Source organism: Chiloscyllium plagiosum, chromosome 13 (genome assembly GCF_004010195.1).
Source record: "Chiloscyllium plagiosum isolate BGI_BamShark_2017 chromosome 13, ASM401019v2, whole genome shotgun sequence".
NCBI lineage: Eukaryota > Metazoa > Chordata > Chondrichthyes > Orectolobiformes > Hemiscylliidae > Chiloscyllium > Chiloscyllium plagiosum.
In genome coordinates, this window is record NC_057722.1 from 54,163,368 (window position 1) to 54,169,367 (window position 6,000).

Sequence of the window (6,000 nt, forward strand, 5' to 3'; positions counted from 1 at the left end):
TTCTGGAATATTGCATACAATTCTGGTCCCCCTGCCATAGGAAGGATGTTGTGAAACTTGAAACAGTATAGAGAAGATTTACAAGAATGTTGCCAGGTTTGGAGGGTTTGAGCTATAAGGAGAGGCTGAATAGGCTAGGTCTATTTTCCCTCCAAAGGTATCTGGAAGATTATATAAACAGGAAGTGTTTAGAGGGGTATAGGCCAAATGCTGGTGAGTGGGACTAGATTTAGGATATCTGGTCGGCATGGACGAGTTTGGATCGAAGGATCTGTTTCCACACTGTACAATTCTATGTCTCTAATTATGGAAGTAATATGATATTCTGCTTAGGTTTTAGATTGCTTCTTTGGTATGATGATTGAGCATAACATGATAGTCCAGAGTTTGACGGAGAGGAATGGCTCAATTGTGAAATTCCCTAGAAGTTAGACTCCTTTGTTAGGTTTTTTCCCCTTTTTCCACACAAATGTTCTGGACATTTGAGAGCATCAGGGAAGCTGGGAACTTGGTGAATGATGGGATAAATAACATAACTCTGAAATTAATGGCACTGAATGACTGCGAACTAAGCAGGAAGAGGACTGAGAAATAAGGTGAATTTTCATATAGGGTGCAGAAAGAAACCTGAAGAGTCTGAAAGACTAGATTAGGAGAGAGGAGCAAAGAAAGACAGAAAGAAAAAGTAAGAAAAATAAAAATTAAGATTTTAAAATCAAAAACAGCAATCACAACCTAAGGGATGAGATTCCGCACTTTTATTCTTCTTAACATTGGAACGTCAGAACACAGTAGTCCACTGAGTCCATGAACTAATTTTTGCCATTTAAGACAATCATGTCTGATTAAATATTTCAACGCATTTTAACACATTATCCCAATAATTCCTTTCTGCTGTTAGCAAACGGAAATCTGTCAATTTCTACTTTTGAGATACTCACAGACTGAGACTGAGAATTTCAAAGATCCATAAACCTCTGAGTAAAAAAACCCACAGTCCAAAATTGTATTTCTCTAATTATTAAATGATTCCCCTGGTTCTAGACTAGTCAGCCAGGGAAAACATTTTATCTGCATTTATCCCATCTCTCTTTAAGCATTTTGTACATTTCAATTAGATTATTCTTTGAAACTCGTTTGGTCAATCTCACTTTGAGAAGACAGTGCTAACTTCCTGGGAAAAAAGTCTTGTGAACCTTCACTGCACTCCCTCTGTGCCAATAAGATATTTCCTCATTTAAAGAGACCAAAACTGCATACAGTACTCCAAGTGCAAACTAACCGAGCTTCTACGCAATTGAAGTAAGACTTCACTACTTCTGTCTTCAAATCCTCTTGCAATAAAAGCAAACATTCCATTAGCCTTCCTAGTAGCTTGCTGCGCATTAACTTCAGTGACTTACTAACAAGGACATCTCAGTCTCTTTGTACATCTACACTTCCCAACCTCTTACCATTTAAGGAATACCTGCACGTTTGTCCCACACATTCCCACTTAGCTTTGTACTTCCACAAATTTGGAAATATTATATTTGGTCCCCAGTCCAAATCATTGGTAGATATTGCGAATAGCTGGGATTAGTCATCCCTAAAAGTTATTTTATGACAAGATTATTAATTAGCGATTTGTTGTTACATAATATTAAATGATAAATAGCCTTCATTTGGGTCTTCAACATCCTGTTTTAGAAACGTTCCTGAAACTCATCCTTCTCAGCTTTCGAGCTTGGTTGTTTTACCCAACCTACACGTAGATTGAAGTCATCCAAGATTACCATTTGGTGGCATATAGGTAACTCCAACCAAAGTCTCCCACCTCCTGCTGTTTTGTAATTCCACAGATTCCACACATTGTTTTGTTCTGAGATCCTCCCTTTACCAACATATTGATTCCAACCTTATGTTAACTGTCTGACATTGACAACAATGAACCAAACAACAATGGCATCAAATGTAAAACAAAATCATTTGTCCTCCTTGTACTCCTTTGCTGCACTTGAGCCTGATATGCCCCTTCATCTTATTGACATTGAGCAGCCACATTTTATCAAAATGTTTTTTTAAAGGTAATCTACATCTTCCCATAATTGCTAGCATCTGACATTCCATTCACTCCATCACTTCCAGTGCATCATACACAATCTGTCATGAGTGCCCAAAATTATTTTAATGAGCTAATGTTGCTTTATTAGGTGAAGTCAACACAGTCGAGTGTAAGTCCACCCCACATTCTTCAAACCATTGCTCAATGTAACTACAACACTATTCCATGTGCATTGACTCATAACTTGCTTCATAGCTGCATTGAATGGTACATCACGCACTCCAGCAATGTGTTGAATCAGTTATCACAGAATTATAGAGTCAGTATGTAACAAGCCTGGGGGATAGGGTTGCAACAAACAGAAAGGGATGATTGCACATTTACTAATTCTGGCAGTGCACATAGTTGAAATGAAATATTATTTAACACAAACCTACTTCATCAAAACTGGGCTTTAGCCAGAATCAAATGGCTGGTGCAGAGAACAACCTTGAGCCAAGAGTAAAGAATAATTCCTTCACAAATTATAGTAAAAGCATTTTCACTGATTGCACTGACAGATTCATCATAAATGTTTTTTTTACAATTGCAGTAGTCTGTCTCTGAAAAAGCCAGAATTCATTATATTTATTTTCCTTTGACTAAACAGGACTACTTTGCTGTATCTTAATTGCTGGGGAATTGTAAAATTTAATGAATGTGACTTGTACTTAATTCAAATTTTTCTGCAACATATTAGTAAAAATGCAGTCTTCATATCACAAAGGTCAAGATTCTTCTTGTCAATCTCATTTTAGTAATGCAATCTTCTCTGACTACATACTGTGGTTAGAACAATTCTTAAATTCACACTCTCAATATGATTACATTGTGAGATGTTGTTTGCTGGAAGATATCATGATTGGAAACTGCATCCCTCATTGTGTGATCAGCTCTGGTTGTTCTTTACATAAATAAAACCTTGTGATGAAGTAGTGACTCTGTATAATTTAGCAATTTACAATTAGGACTTCGGAGTTGTCAATGGCACAGAATCAAAACAATTAATTAGAAGACTAAACAGTCTGTGTGTCAGTTTCTGAAAAGAAGGATCTGGCGGCAATTAGCTGCTATCTTGAATTCTGGCTGAGTCACTACTGTGGTATGTGCAGTCAAATTAAGACTGCACCTCACAATGGGGCAGGTCTGCATCTTTTTAAAGCAAAGGGATCTAAACAGTTTGTTTGGTTCAGTGTGGTAAAGCAAAACTACATAGTGGTTTAAGTAGAAGAGGTTCTAGTATTGAAAAATAAGTAGTTTATTGCTTGTTTGAAACTAGTTACAAGTTACATTTATGTGATGTGTTACCGAGACTATAAGGAAGGTGTTAGATCTTACTCCTTTATTCCTGAAGAAGAGCTCATGCCCGAAACGTCGATTCTCCTGCTCCTTGGATGCTGCCTGACCTGCTGCGCTTTTCCAGCAGCACATTTTCAGCTCTTACTCCTTCAAGAACCTAGATTAGATTAGATTACTTATAGTGTGGAAACAGGCCCTTCGGCCCAACAAGTCCACGCCGACCTGCCAAAGTGCAACCCACCCAGACCCATTCCCCCACATTTACCCCTTCACCTAACACTACGGGCAATTTAGCATGGCCAATTCACCTAACCTGCGCATCTTTGGACTGTGGGAGGAAACCGGAGCATCCGGAGGAAACCCACGCAGACACAGGGAGAATGTGCAAACTCCACACAGTCAATCGCCTATGCTGTCCCTTCAGAAGTCCATGTGTTAATATTATAGTAGGTCTGCTTAATGCATTTGTCAGTGTTTGATTTGGATTGTGCCTCCAGCTGAGTATCTGTACCTGAAGCGGCAATGCTTAAGATATCTCTCCTAACATAAGAAACTAGCATGTGGTTAGCATGGTATTGAAAGATCCAATAGACATTTACTATAGCTCAAGCTTAGAGTGGTGCTGGAAATGCACAGCAGATCAGGCAGCATCTGAGGATGGAAAATCGACATTTCGGGCAAAAGCCCTTCACCAGGAAATGATGAATCATTTACTATAGGTGCCAAATATAAACAAGTATAACTTTCACAGGCACACCAGGATGGAGTCTAACATGAGGCGATTGGTTATAAAGAGTAGAATGTGTTTTGTTTTATTTCAAAAATATACTTTATTCATAAAATATTTTGATGGTCTGTACAGTTGGTCATGCCATACATATGTAAACATTCCATTTCTTTGCATACAGAGATCAGACTTCATCATTTGTATATACAGGTCTGTACGTTTATCAATAATATATCCATATATTTAGCTGAGGCGTCAGCAGAGCCCAAATGACTGGGTGGGTCCCCTGTTCTTCTTAGGCAGGCAGATGTTACATGGTGGTCTTTCCCAACCGCAGCAGCTGCCCTAAGCTTCAGCGCATCCCTCAACACGTAGTCCTGGACCTTGGAATGTGCTAGTCTGCAACACTCAGTTGGGGTCACCTCCTTCAGTTGGAAGATCAACAGGTTTCGGACCGCCCAGAGAGCGTCCTTCACCGAGTTGACGATGCTCCAGGCACAGTTGATGTTCGTCTCGCTGTGCATCCTGGGGAACAGACCATAGAGCACGGAGTCTCGCGTCACAGCGCTGCTCGGGACGAACCTCGACGAACACCACTGCATTCCTCTCCAGACGTCTTCTGCGTAGGCACATTCCAGAAGGAGGTGTGTGACAGTCTCGTCCCTCCCACAGCCGCTTCGAGGGCAGAGTGCAGTGTGGGAGAGAGTCCGGGCGTGCATAAAGGATCTCACAGGCAGAGCCCTTCTCACCACCAGCCAAGCCATGTCTTGGTGCTTGTTGGAAAGTTCTGGCGATGAGGCATTCTGCCAAATGACTTTGACAGTCTGCTCAGGGAACCGCTCGATAGGATCCACCCTCTCCTTTTCCCAAAGGGTCTCAAGGACACTACGTGCTGACCACTTCCTGACAGACTTGTGGTCAACGGTGTTTTTCTTCATAAATTTCTCCACGAAGGACAGGTGATACGGAACGGTCCAACCACTCTGAGCGTTCTGCGACAGCGAGGCCAGGCCCATCCTTCTCAACACCGGGGACAGGTAGAACCTCAGTACGTAGTGACACTTGGTGTTTGCATACCGGGGATCCATGCTCAGCTTGATGCAGCCACACACAAAGGTGGCCATCAGGGTGAGGGTGGCATTGGGTGTGTTTTTCCCCCGTTGCCCAGATCTTTATACATCGAGTCCCTTCGGACCAGGTTCATCTTTGACCTCCATATAAATTGGAAGATGGCCCAGGTGACTGCAGCAGCACAGGTTCTGGGAATAGGCCAGACCTGTGCCACATATAACAGCAATGACAGTGCTTCACGCCTGATGACCAAGTTTTTTCCCGTGATGGAGAGCGACCGTAGTGTCCATCTGCCCTGTTTCTGCCTCACTTTGCTGATATGCTCCTCCCAAGACGGCGCATGCCCCAGCGCCCCCGAACCAAATACCCAGCACCTTCAGGTGGTCGGTCCTTACGGTGAAGGGGATCGAGGATTGGTTGGCCCAGTTCCCAAAGGGCATGGCCTCGCTCTTGCCTCGGTTTACCTTGGCCCCCAAGGCCCGTTCGAACTGGTCACATATGGACATGAGTCTGCGCACGGACAGCGGATCCGAGCAGAAAACGGCGACGTCATCCATGTACAGGGAGGCCTTAACCTGCAGGCCCCCGCTGCCAGGAATAGTCACCCCTCTCAGGCTCGCATCCTTCCTGATGGACTCGGCAAATGGCTCTATGCAGCACACAAACAAGGCAGGAGAGAGAGGGCAGCCCTGCCTGACTCCAGATCTGACTGGGAAGCTATCTGATTCCCACCCATTGATTGAGACTGCACTGACAATGTTGGTGTAGAGCAGTCTGAACCAATTGCAGATTCCCTTCCCAAAGCCCATTTTGGAGAGAA

At 42.8% G+C, this 6,000-nt stretch overlaps 1 protein-coding gene across 6 annotated transcripts in view; it reads left to right on the forward strand.

Moving 5' to 3' along the window:
* Window positions 1-6,000, forward strand: part of vwa5b2 (von Willebrand factor A domain containing 5B2) — a 169,363-nt gene that overhangs the window by 15,874 nt on the left and 147,489 nt on the right. The window lies entirely within an intron of this gene.